Source organism: Lissotriton vulgaris, chromosome 9 (genome assembly GCF_964263255.1).
Source record: "Lissotriton vulgaris chromosome 9, aLisVul1.2, whole genome shotgun sequence".
In the NCBI taxonomy this organism is placed as follows: Eukaryota; Metazoa; Chordata; class Amphibia; order Caudata; family Salamandridae; genus Lissotriton; species Lissotriton vulgaris.
Window position 1 is genome coordinate 210,976,146 of NC_141697.1, and position 14,198 is coordinate 210,990,343.

Consider the following 14,198-nt stretch of genomic DNA (forward strand, 5'->3'; position numbering starts at 1 on the left):
CCAGGGTGCTGCGCGAGGTGAGGTGAGGTGAACTCTGCTGTCGTCATCGGAGGGCGCCGGCGGCAGTGAAAACCGGCTCGGCCCTCCCGCAGTGCGGGACGCGCTCTTCTGCAACAGGACACCAGGGCACTTACCAGCATCCATCAATGCCATGAGGGGAACGGCTTTGGGAGTCCAGCTGCCCACCTGCCCTCATCGTCCCTTGCTTGCTACAGCACCCGCAGACCCCACAACTACATCCCCCAGGGAGCTGCACGAGGTGAGGCGAGGCGAACTCTGCTGTCGTCATCGGAGGGTGCCGGTGGCTGTGAAAACCGGCTCGGCCCTCCCGCAGTGCGGGACGCGCTCTTCTGCGGGGGACACAGGGGCACTTGCCAGCATCCATCGACGCCGTGAGGGGTTTGGGACTCCAGCTGCCAACCTGCCCTCATCGTCCCTTGCTCGCTATGGCACCTGCAGCCCCCACAACTACATCCCCCAGGGGTCTGCGCGAGGTCAGGCGAGGCGAACTCTCCTGTCGTCATCGGAGGGCGCCGGTGGCAGTGAGGGCCGGCTCGGCCCTCCCGCAGAGCGGGACGCGCGCAGGCGTGCCTGGACGCTGCTTGGGTGAAGCCCCGGCCAAGGGCGGGCCCGTCAGTGACTGGAGGAGACAGGGCAGGGCCAACCCACAAACGCCTGGCCCCAGAAACTTTTACAATCTGTCCTAAGTATGCTTATGGACATAAAAGGTACTGTGGGGTATCTAAAGGGGGAGGATAGTGAAGGACCCTGTAGCGGTGTCTCCCTGTTGACTTGAATTTAGTGACTGCTCCACCGCAAACACTTTATACAGAGTGACCCCAACTTACTGGCTATCTGACCTATTACATAATGGGCAAACGAAAGTCTATGAAAGTGGGGGTCCAGCAGTCACAATCGAAGAAATCAAAAAAAGGGAAAAAGTCCAAAAAATCACCCTCCCCGGTTCTAATTGCACCCTGACGTGAATAGAAAATATCGTGAGGGAAATTGATGAGATCTTAATAGAAAGTCCCTCACAACAGGAGACGAATTCTGATCCCAATGTAGAAGGAGTTGGCCAGTATCGAGGAAGAGTGATCCCTGCTATGTTTAGCAAAAAAAACCAGCAAACCCTTCCCATTTGTATAGTGCACAACCAACCAGAAGACACCCCAGATTTATCCATAACCATAGGCTCTATAAAGGATGATACAACAAATGATATAGGTGAAAACACCAGCCATGGGTTCACACAGACGAGTTTAGGCGAGGTAAATTTTCCTTGTGCTAATACATTTGCGGTATTAGAAGGGGAATCAGGGGATGCTGCCGATGTGATTGTGCAGGTTGCTAAGAGGGGCTCTAGTGCAAAGGGTGCATGTGCAGAAACACATACGGAGTGTCCAAAATGTGTTATTTCCAACAGGGCCATTCTTAAGAAATTAGAGAAACTAGAAAAGGATATGATTGCCATTAAAAAAATTGCAGGAGGTATTACCACAGAAAGGAAATAGCAACACGGAAGATAAAATCCTGCAATCATAGAAAGTTGAAAGTTGAAAGCATTTGTAAAGCGCACTGTGGCCAAACGGCTTCCTGGCGCTGGATGGTTGGGCGGTAGCAGATGGAGAGGGCACCAGGAGATTACTGAGAAGAAAAGGCTTGAGCAAAGAGGTGAGTTTTGAGCGCCTTACGGAAATGCAGATAGTCAGTAATAGACCTAATAGAGAATGGGAAACTGTTCCAGAAGCGCGGGGCAAGGGTAGAGAACCTTGTGCCGCCTGTTCTGGACTTACGGAGGTGGGGGACATTGAGAAGTGCCTGACTGGAGGAACTGAGATCGCGGCAGGGGAGATGGTGGGTGATCATAGAATTGATGAAAGTAGGAGCCGTGCGGGCGCGGGCCATGAAGACTATGCATCCCAACTTGAAGAGGGCTCTCTGCAGGATGGGAAGCCAATGGAGGGACTTGAGTAAGAGGGTGGTATGATGAGACCTAGGAAACCGGTGGATGAGACGAGCGGCCTGATTTTGGATGGTCTGGAGGCGGCGCTGCTCGTAGGCAGGGATGCCCACATACAGGCAGTTCCCGTAGTTCAATCTCGAGAGGATCATAGTCAAAACGATTACCTTAAGGGCATCAGATGAGAAAAAATGAGATATCTTACAAATAATCCTGAGGGACAGAAAGCAAGATGACACAACAGAGCTGACCTGCGTGCGCATGGAGAGGTCCTGGTTGATTTTGATTCCCAAAGTTCTGACTGAGGCAGAGGGAACCGGGGGAGGGCCGTGGATGGAAGGCCAGAAGGCAGAAGTCCAAGGGCTAGTAGGACCGCCAGTCAGGACCAACTCCATTTTGTCCGGGTTAAGCTTGAGGTGGTTTTGGTTCATCCAATCAGAAATGAAAATAAGTGTAGTTTGAAATTTAAGAAGGGAATCAGGAGAGGGAGAAAGATCGAAAACAAGCTGAAGGTCGTCAGCGTATTTGTATACGGAGACCCCCATGTTAAGCAGTGAAATAATAAGGGGATAGATGTAGAGATTAAAAATAGGAGGGGAGAGGGAAGAACCTTGAGGAACCCACCTTGAGGAACCTTGAGGACACCAGAAGGGAAGGGGCGGAGAAGCCAGAGAGACGAAAAGCTTGCGTCCGGCCTTTAAGGAAAGAAGCGAGCCAGGAAAGAGCGGTGCCCTGGATGCCCGCTGCCCTGACAAACCAAGCGCATCTGCAACAACAATTCACCATCCAACAAGACCCCCAGTTCCGAGGGCACTGCATGATGATGGGCTACCAAGGAACCTGCCCACGGTTCGAAGTACTGACTCCGCCTCATATGCAGAAACTATAAAACTAAGGGGCTCCGATACGGGTAATAAGCGTGCTCCCCCAAACGCTCCACTTCTTAAAGACATTTGGTTGGAAAAAAAGGGAGAGTTTAAGATGGGAACAAACCATACACCCCAAATAAATGCTACAAGAAACCATAATACTATAGTCTATATGACATAATAAATCTGAACCTGGGTTATGAATCTAGGGAATCTATCCACAATAAAGCTATTCCTGGGCTTAGACATGTCAGGGGCTGTAGATCTCTCATTAGGGAGGACCTGATCAGTGACAAGAGACTAGCCCTGTTTAGCTCTAAAACTGACTGCATTGAAATCCAACTAAGCAACAAAACAATGGCAGATAACTTAGTGAACTTAGAGTTCCGGACCTCCCCCCCTAAACACTCTAATATTCAGACCAGATGTCTCCCTATTTGGTCAACAGGTCTGACTAATAACGATTCGGATCTTAATAGAATAGACTGACTATTCAGTGATGATGGTAGCATTCAACAGGAAGCTGGTCTGGTCCTGGGACACACCCCATGGTACATACCCTTAATTGATCGAATGATTCCCTTACTCTCCCCAGTTTGGCTCTCCTGAACCAGAGTAGACGTTATGCAAATAGGGAAAGGGAGGGCACCCCAGGAACATTCCGTATACTCTCCTGGAGCAGTGCAGGCCTTAAAAAGAAACTGGATATCCCAGACTGGAATGAATTTATCGATAATTATGAGGTTTGCATGTTCCAGGAGACCTGGAGCACGATATCACTGCATAAGACTGGCTACTCCACTTTTTTCGTCCCTGCTGTAAGCCAAGGAATAGGCTGCCCATCGGGGGGGCTTCATATATGGGTTAAGGTAATGTTGAATTTGGATATCACCGTTCATAATGTAAATTCAGAAGATATCCTTCACCTATCCTTTAAAGGACCCCTGAATTGCAATAGAGTCGACCTGCTTAATGTATATGCTAGAGGAAGTCCAACCAATCGAAATTCAGCCACATTATCATCCTTGGATTTAGCCCTAGCAGGCATCCCACCACAATTTAATATTATTCTTGGAGGAGACCTGAATTGCACGTATGAACCCCTAAGTGAGGAAGACATACTAGGGACTAGCGAGGAAGACATGAAACAATCCATCCCTCTATTAAATTTGAGACCCATTAAGAGATAGACAGTCAGGGCATTACAGATTAATGCCCTGACACTGGAATACAATCTACATGCACTAAATGGGAGAACAACCTCTTACCCCAATGGGGCCATGACCTTTAATAGGTTGAATGGCCCCTCACAAATTGATTACATCATGCTAGACACAAGATTATGGGGGAATGTGGTAGATATGGAGGTAAAACAGATGCCTGATAGCGACCATAATACACTTTGTGCTGTTATTAGATGGGAGAAAAAGAGGAAGATTCTTAATGGCCACCTCTCCTCAAAAGAAGTTGTGCCATCTAATTGCAACCGTAGGTTAAAATGGCCCAAGGTGGTATGTAAGGAGGATATGCTGATCAGTATAGGTCTCCAGGTGGCATCCAAGAGCGTGGAACTTTCTTTGTTTAACTCTGCGCTGGACGATATGACCAGACAAGATCTTAGTGAATCTTACAGGGATTTTATAGATAACATAGGCTCCCATTTTAGGATTGAGGGGACCAGAGGGGGGAAAAACCAACCACATAAATGTGGCAATCCCTGGTTCACAGCAGATTGGAGGGAAAAAAGAAAAGCCATTTCTGTAGCCCTCCGTAAAAAAGATCCTATAGCCGTAAGGTTAGCGAGAAGGGAATATAAAAACATCACAGAATCGGCAAAACGGGCATGGGAGGAGGATCACTGGCAGGAACTTAGGAGGGTGGCCTCTCTAAAAGATTCAACTCTCTTCTGGGACTTAATAACCAAACTGACTAGAAGGGGTGTAGACTCTCTTCCAAGCCATATTACTGAACAACAATGGTACTCTCATTTTTAAACCTTTACTGCTGTGAGATTGGCCCGGAGCAAATATTGGCAGTCCAACCAGAACTAGAACTAGCAATTATGAATCTTGAACCCCCTGACCGTTTTACATTGCATGAGGTTCAAGATGCCATCAAAAACATAACCCCTGGAAAGGTCGCCGGGCCGGATGGCTTACCGGGCGATTTAATTCTTTACGATCCTATCCCATGGGCCAATCTTGTCCTTCACTTGATAAACCTTTTGTTACAGGGCCATTCAGTCCCAGATTCCTGGAAAGGAGCAGAGGTAGTTACAATACACAAGAAGGGTGCAAGAGAGAGGACCCTGCCAATTACAGACCAATAAGTTTAATTGATGTAATTCAGAAGGTGGTTGGCAGGGTTCTTATTTCTAGAATGGTTGTCTGGCTGGAGGAGGGAGATATCCTAACACACCTACAAGCGGGGTTCAGGCAGAAGATAGGTACAATGGACCAAGTATTTAGATTCACAACTACATATTGGAAGATTGTGTCCATCGGCAAAGGTTCATTATATCTGGCCTTTATAGACCTTAAAACCGCCTTCGACCTTGTACCCTGCGCAAAATTGTGGCAGGTGTTACACGACACGGGCTTACCGCGATACCTCCTAGAGTTAATTAAAATACTCCATGATGGCACTTATGCTAGAATTAGATGGGGGAGTGAGGGACAATTGACTGAGAAAATACCAGGGCAAGGTTGCATGATGGCCCCCACTCTGTTCTCCCTCTTTGTAAATGGGGTGGCAGACCATTTGAAGGAGGAACCAGTGGATGCCCCCACCCTGGCGGGCAAAACAATTCTGACCCTCCTCTTCGCAGATGACACCCTCCTGATGTCTAAAACCCCCTCTGGCCTCCAGAAACTCATGGATAGGTTTGGTGTCTTCTGCGAGGAGCTTGGGCTCACAATCAACACCACCAAACAAAAACTGATGGTATTATCCCGAAGTAAGAAACTCAGGAAGATCAACGTTACCCTCAATGGTTCACCCCTAGAGGAAGTGGATGCATTTGACTTCCTGGGAGTAAGGGTAAACCACAAGATGAATGGTACTCACATGTAGCCAAAATGCTCTTGAATCTTAAAAGAGTGTCCGGAGCAATTTCAAGAGACCATCATGCTACCTCCAGTAGACCCATATCCCCTGCTCTAGCCGTCTACGATGGAAAGGCATTGGCTGCTGCAATCTATGGGTCAGAACTGTGGGGGTTTGATAGTGTCTCTGAGCTAGTCAAAACTGAGAACAAGTTTGTGAGAGAGCTAGTGGGTCTCCCGGTTTCCACCCCCTTAAAACCATTACTCCACGATATGGGTCGCCGCCCTCTTAAAGATATAGTTGGCCTGCTTCCATTACTCTACTGGGTGCGTTTCAGAAGGACGCCGGAGCTGGTACACTATGCTGCAATCCTAGATGAACTTATTACCCTAAACAGCCCATTGATTGTTTTGGTTGACTAAATTAAGGTCACTGATGATTAACTTGGGGCTAAGAAAAGAATGGTTGTCACAGTCACCCCCTCCAAGAGAAACTATTAAGAAAATTAATTGGGAGTGGAATCAAGCTAGGGACCTTGAAAGTTTAAAATGGGGTGCTTTAACTGATCAGTTTCTGGACCACAAGCCAGTGAGGAAGCTAGAACCCTTTCTGGATTTTATCAGAACACCGAGAGACAGAACCTTGTTCCTAAAATTAAGGTATGGGACTCTTCCCCTGAATGTTTTTACCAGACGCTGGAGAGATTCTTCGCACCATCAATCCACCTGTCCGGGGTGTGCAAACCCCACTGAGTCCCTAGCTCATTTCATGTTTGCCTGTAGGGCCTATAGTGGGCCTAGGAGAAGATGGTTAAAGCCAGTCTGTAGAGCTTTGGGAACAAGGCTTTACACAGTGGCCCTCCGCATCTTGACAACGGACACTACATCTATGATGGTTATCCGTGGTATAGCGAAATATCTGGGGAAAGCATGGCAGATACGTTCAAAGCTTGGACAACCGAGAGTGGGGTAGGGAATTTAGCTGCTCAACTTTTATCATTTCAGCAACTAGCATTTAACATTTGTAGAACAAAATGGATTGGATCTGCTTTTTAACGTGATTGTGTATTTTTACCCTCATTTTTAACTTGTCCTTTGTCTTTTGAACTTTGAACCCAGTTTTTAACAACATTTTACCCTATAAATGATGAAATGTACTTACTTTTATGATACTTTGCTATTGAATAAAGTATTACAACACACTAACAGAGCCTACTGGAGAGTTGGTGGGACTAACAAGTCGCTGACCTCCTTGGAAGATGTGCCTGGCAACCGATTCATCTCGGGGGCCTTGCCATTTGGGAGGGAACTTATTGCATCCCCAGCCTCATTCGCTGTGATGGGCTGCATAAAGTATTTCCTCTGCCTGTCAGAGAGCCAGGACAGGTAATTGTCTTCTAAATAGGCTGCAATCTCACTGCCGGATGATGTCAGGCATGTGGAGTATAATTATGAATATTAATCTGTGAACACTCATATTATAGACAGCGTGTTGTACCATTCACCACCCAGAGCTTTTATTATCCGCACAATTTGTGTGGGGGTCCATGTTGCCTGCAGTTTGGTTACAAGCGTGTGGCCAGGGCAGCCGCCCACGCCATACATCCATGCTGTTTGTATATGCAACTTCACATTCTGCCATTTCCTGATATGAGGACATTTTTTCTGTGATCATGGCTAGTAGTGTGGCATCTAATGTTTGTTCATGTTCCCTCTCTAATGCCTGGATAGTGTTTTCGAACATAGTGAGCTGCTAGAGAATGTCATGTAGAACAGCTGTTTGTTTACTGATTCAAACTCCACGCAGTCTTATTTTAAAGGCCTCCCATAACATTTGCATATTTGCCACCGTACCCGTATTATACTCAAAGTATTTGATGATGGCAAATCGTATTTCAGCCCTGAACACCTGGTCCTACATTGCTGCTGTCAGGAAGCGCCATGTGTATTGTTGTAGCGTGTAGGTGGGCAGCTCCAATACCAAGAAGACGGAGGCATGATCGGATAGAGTATTCAGCACCTGTTCTATTGTCTCCATCCAGGTACTAACCTCACATGTAGCTAACCAGTGAGCTATCTCAGAGCAAGAGTTATGTGTGGATGAGGAATAAGGGCCCTCTCACCTGTCTGAGTGTTGCAGCTTCCGAAATATCAATTAGATTTTGCTCCTTCCTACCATCTCTGAGTACCCTGGCTACTTGTTTGCCATAGCCGTCAGTATGGGTCGATCTATCCACTGCTGTATCAATGCAGATATGCATTACACACCCTTTGCCAGTGACATTTTGTGCAGTCATGCCCAGATCTGTGTTTAAAAAGCAAGGTCATCAGTGTTTTGTCCTTAAGCGTTAACTAATGTCAGGATGGTATCACTAAAGGTCCCCTGCACAATAATATAATGGTCTTGTATGTCGATAGTCGTGTGTAATACCGTAAATCGGGTCCCTTTTTTTACCAGGTAAAAGTAACCCGCAGGCATGTGTCAAGAAAGAGGCGTCTATGCGTATCAACGCCTTTCCAGCCCCCACATGTATTTATGTGTTGAGTGAGGTGTGTTTCCTGTAGAAACACGACTTGCACACTGAAGCGGTCCAAATATGCCAAAACCTGTCTGGTGTTACCTGGGTTGTTCAGTCCTCTAATGTTCCATGAAAGTAGGGTCAAAGGTCTAGATGCCTGCACTATATTTCATCCTGAAATAGCATCAGGACAGGATGAAATATGCAATATCAAGCAGTGCAACTGTCATGTCAATTATATAAATGCCACTGAAAACTAGTTTTGACTCCAACATGTAAACTCCAGCATCCCAGTCATGTTGGTGCCACTACCTTTCTCTAGACAAGCTCATCCAAAGAACCCCTCCCCCTTTCAAACAACTTAACTTATAGAAAGAGTGTGGTTCACACATGGGAGCAGAAACGGCTCTCCGGATACCTCCGCAGTGAGATGCTGGTTGAAGGGGGCTGCCCAGTAGTGATAATCAGTGTGCCATGTGAAAGCCATAACTTGCTTCTCTTTTTCAATGAGGTTCCCAGTAATGTTCCTGGCCTATTTCAACAAGGGAGGCACTGTGCAGAAATATCAGGTGTCAGCAGCCACTTCGCTGTCCTACACAACAATCTGTGGGTAGTCTATGGGTTGTAAGCAGAGTCGTAGTATAGTATGGGACCATGCTACAAAAGTAGTGTTAGCGTCCAAAACACAATCCAATGGTCTAGAATCTCTAAGAAAACCTTACAAATCGACTGGACACACTTCAGGTAAGGGGTTCTTGGTGGTGATGGCTCTGTTACCCTGTAGCTTGCAGGGAGTCCACTCTGTATTCCTCTTTAAGCAAGGTATATCCACAGGGCTGTATTTCTAGATACTGCAGCAGGCACCAGAATACATGGCCTGATGGTGCAAATTAAGTTTCCAGCTTGGCAATCTTTCTTCTCTTTGTTTCAAGCAGCTGATCTGAGAAGCTCTGCTCCTCTCACATATGTATGCAGTGTTCTCTGGGGTCAAGCAGGAGAGCACTCCTGTTCAATGAGGTACAAGGCAACATCCAGGAGCATGACCACTTCCTTCAAAGTGTGGCATAATATTTTCCCAGAAAGCATTATTCCTCTGAAAATTCAATATGGCTGTAATCCCACCAGAAGAGTACGAACTAGTTAAAGCAACCTAGCGTATTACTCATTTCCACAACTCTCCTCCCTCTCACAACTGCAGAGTTCCAAAGCCAGCTATTTGACTGGGTCAGAGGGGATGGGGTAGATGGACCTGGAATTCCCTGGTTGTCCTATTCCGCCTTTAAATCTTCATGCTTTATGACCTCTGCCCCTGCTCTGACATTCTTATGTAGCAGAGTTCTCTCCAACAGATAGCCTCTCCCTGGGTGAGACACTTACCACTTCATCATAACAGCCTGGCTAATCCTCTTAACTCTGACCAATCAGGGAAGACCACAGGAAGGCTGAAGTTTGGTTACAGGCAAGAAAGTATTATAATGTAATTTCTTTATACTTTAGGATAAATCCAACAATGACACATTGTTGGATTTATCAATACAATTCTTCTAAGTCCTTAAATAGTATTTGCATTTAGTTCCTAGCAATATTTATCCACTCATAAACTATTGCCATGTTATTCTATGGGGCTATGCATCTACAATGGGAAACTTAAAAGTGTAATTTCTCCATCATCAGGGCATATAAAATATATTTTATAAGGACCCCAGTTAAAGTTACAGCTCCCACGCCTGGTACACCTAGGGGAGACCTTAGGGGTCCAGAATATGCACAAATATTGTAGATCCTCATACCACAGAGCTTCTAGCATCAAAGTCAATTTTGGGAGTCGCATTATTACAATGGGAAAAATGAAATATGCACTTTTTCGATTCACAGGACAAATAAAACACCTTTCTTTTTAAGTGCCCTCCTTATAATTTCATGAACCCCACACCTGGGGCAAATAGGGGAGACCGTTGGGGTGCCTCTAATATGCTACATAATTGTATTTTATCACTTTTTAAATGTTTTGACCTACCAGCTGAATTTGGGCCTACTTTACATTTAAAAGTAATGCTGCAACACAAGGCTGCTTTTAAATTAAAATGACCTCAGGCTCCAAGCAGTGCACACGTGGAAGTGGATCAAAGGCTGCTAGCCTCAGAATTGCCATGCCCTATTATATACTAGGGACTTATAGGGTAGGTCATTCCAATCATAGATGTACTCTAACACATAGTGTAACCTAATGCATGTGTGTATTTTCACTGTGTGTTCAACATAGCAGTAGGCGTTTTCAACATAGCGCTGGTCCTGCCAGAGCAGATACCAGGGCACTTTCAGAGTTTGGAAACCAGCATCCAGGAGTCTCAAATGGAACAAAAAGTTGGGGGGCACTGCAAACAAGTCCTGATTTCCAACACATACTTATGCAAATGATGGCACGGTTACATTGCTTGGCTGTCCTGCATTAGAGCGAAAAGGGCAGGAATGCACCATATTCATCAAATACGGTGCTTTCCTGTCCTTTGCCCTTTTGCTGGTGCCATTTCAGCAGCCTAGTGTCAATGCAGGGGCTGGGGTGCCTGTGTTGCAAAAGCAATCCTTAGAATTGCTTCTCCTTTCTGTCTGTGCTGCAGAATGCAGCAACATAGAAAGAGGAAAAAGCAAGGAGAAATAAACATATTTGTCTTTGATACGCCTCACCTCGGGAGGCGAAAACTTTTGGTGCATTCACAGCTTTGTTAAATCTGACAATGTGCCAAAAACCTTGGGATTTCCGTGGGAACACCCATCGCAAAACCCATGGAATGCCTGTCGCGTAGAGTTATACAATACAGCGATTTGCGCTGCGTTGCATTACTCCATATTTATGAAGCCTTTCAAAGTCATGCACTGTGGCTTCACTTAGCTTCACAAATATAACTCGGATTTTGGAGTTGTGCAGGTACCACGTTGCATAGTGCAAGTATGATGCAAGGCCCTCCAAATATACCACTTAAATCCAGATAGTGGCCCGCAAAGTGACTGTTGGCATTAGAGTCCTTTGTTCCTTCCCGCACTACCAATATCTGGCCTGTACATGTGTTTTGTCAGCTTTCTGCTATGCTATAAATGTGTGCTGTCTCTGCTACTCCAGGGAACACTGGGGTAGAGAATATTTGCTCTCTTAGCTCTCTCCAACCACCCAGTTATGAAACCTGAGCTAGATGGGGAATTGCAGTTTCTGCGTTCCTGCCGTTGCCAAATTCATCAAGGGATACATTTTAATATATTACAATAAAGGTAATTTCCTGTTTTCAAATGATTTAATCTTAGTTGAAACAAAGTCTGTTGGAATGAATGAAATTATTATGGTTCTTGTTTGTCAGTTTACAAGTCATCTTATAATGCATCTCTGTTTTTTTCTACCCTATTGTCCAGTATGATGTCTGTTTACTCCCAGGCTCACTGCAGCCCTGTCCATTTTCTGTTTAGTCAGATGTATCACCTTTCTTTACACTGTTATATTTTCTCTCTGCCAGTGTCGAGGTGTTTTCTGCTATCTGTTTTATCCTCCAAATTGTGACTCTTGTGCAGTCACTTGCCTAGCCGCAACCATTGCACATATGCCTTGATCGGCACATTTTTGAACCACAGAAATAATGCTTGGCTCTTATATGGTGACTAAAAGATAGATGAAAAACAAACAGGTGATGGATAATATAGAAACATTTATGTCAGCCTTTGATAATTACTTTGGGTTGTGCTCCAAGCAATGGCTTTTTGTTCGATGTGCCACTACTGACAAGAAACAAGCACATGCATATTAGTCTTAGTCTGTCTAAAGCTGCTAGGCCACATCTCTGAGTGGGATCATAAGCACTTCCATATGAGTTTCAGCCTCCTCAAAGAGGTGAAGCTTGAGTCCTCTGGTAGCAGCAGATACAACCCTTGTGTTTTGGTATACTCAACGCATCCGGGGGGATTTTAATAAACCCCTTGCTCCACCGTTGAATCACTTTTTCTCGGGTGACACACACTACAAAATCATATTTGAGGTCATGCAAAGCAATTTTGCAAGACTTTGAATGGACTAATAAATATGGAGAGAGGCCGGGAAGCACTGCATTGCATTACTCTGTGCTAGGGAGGCCTTCCATTGGTACTGTAGTAGGTGTGGATGTATGACGTAACAACGCATACTTTTACTCCGCATACCATTACAACGCGGTATTCACAACGCATACCATTACAACGCATAGCGCTTTGGGGTGCTGGATAGTGGTAAGTATAATTTACTATTCTAACTCCAGTCCCCGTGGACCCTAGGGAAGGTGTTGGATAGTAAATTAAACTTACCTCTTATCCTAGAGCGCCGCCCAGCGCAATGCGTTGTAATGGTATGCGTTGTAATGCCTGCGTTGTAGTGGTAGTGCGTTGTAAAAAATGCGTTGTAACAGGTGCATACCAGTAGGGGTTCCTACTCAACACCCATGGATTCTGTTTCTTTTCCAGATTTACAAAACCATGTAAATCTGGGAATGTGTCAAAATGCTATGCATCCCCAGGGGAGGCATAACAAGGAAAATACTCATTATTTCTCTTCTTCTTTCCTCTTTATGTGTGCTGCATTCTAAGGTACAAGTAGAAAGAGGAAAAAGCCTTCTTGAAATGTTTTTGTGGCGGAAGGTGCCCCTTCCTGCACACAAACAATACTGCCGACAACACAGACACCCTTGCACCATGGTGCAAGGGTGCTTGCATTGGAGCTAGACTACCTAAATAGCATCAGAACAGGGGTAATGGACTGGAATTCACTTAATCAGATAACTACTGTGCATTACTGGCCTTTCACTTTGACGCAAGGCAGCACAGCAAGGTGGCCTGCTGCACTGTCCTATGCCAAATCCCCATAAATGAGGCCCCATGTGTCGTAATTTGACAATGATCGGGTTACCGTTTAGCTCAGCTACACAAATTTCTTCTTATCTTGACTACGTTTTCGGCAGCCATTTTGTATTTGATGGCCTCCATTTACATGTCTCTAATAAAAGAGATAGGGACCCCAAGACCAAAGAGATAGGGTTCCACAGTTGACACAAGTCAAAAATGAATTCCCTTTGAGCGAATTAACATAAATACATAAGTTCTTACAGACAAACAATAAACTCACCAATATCAAAAAGTAACAAGGAACCTATGAAAATAGTGAGAAATTCAATACACGTGAAAACACTATGGTAAAATTAAGTCTTTGGACAATTTATTAACATGCATTATATTTTGTTAAAAATTGGGAAACACATACAGGACAAAACAATAATAAATAAAATCAACATTCCAATAAAAAGGAGCTACAGGAAAAAGGACTAAACTCAAACAAAACAGTTATTTTGAATTTTCCTTATTTTCTTATTCCAAATTCGCTCCTTGAGCATCAACGCGTTTCGGCGGTATAGTTAGTATATAACCACCTTCATCAGGACAATTGTACAAATGTTTCCCAATACTTCTGAAAATTTAAATAAAATCAGTCTTAGTTGCGCATAATAATCACAACAAATCATATTTAAAAAAGACATATTTAAAAAAACATAATGTATACATCCTACTCCATCTCTAAACATACATTAACATTGCTTCCAGATTACAGAAAAACAATCAACAATTACATATAATAGCAACCACACATAGGTATAAATAGTGAACAATACATTTCAATTCATTTAGTCACATGGATACATTGCTCATGTTGACTCTGTTTCATGAGACCTATATTATAATCACATAAGAAAGGCCAAAAACACATAGCCAGAGTTCTAATCTCCATGGGTAAATGCAA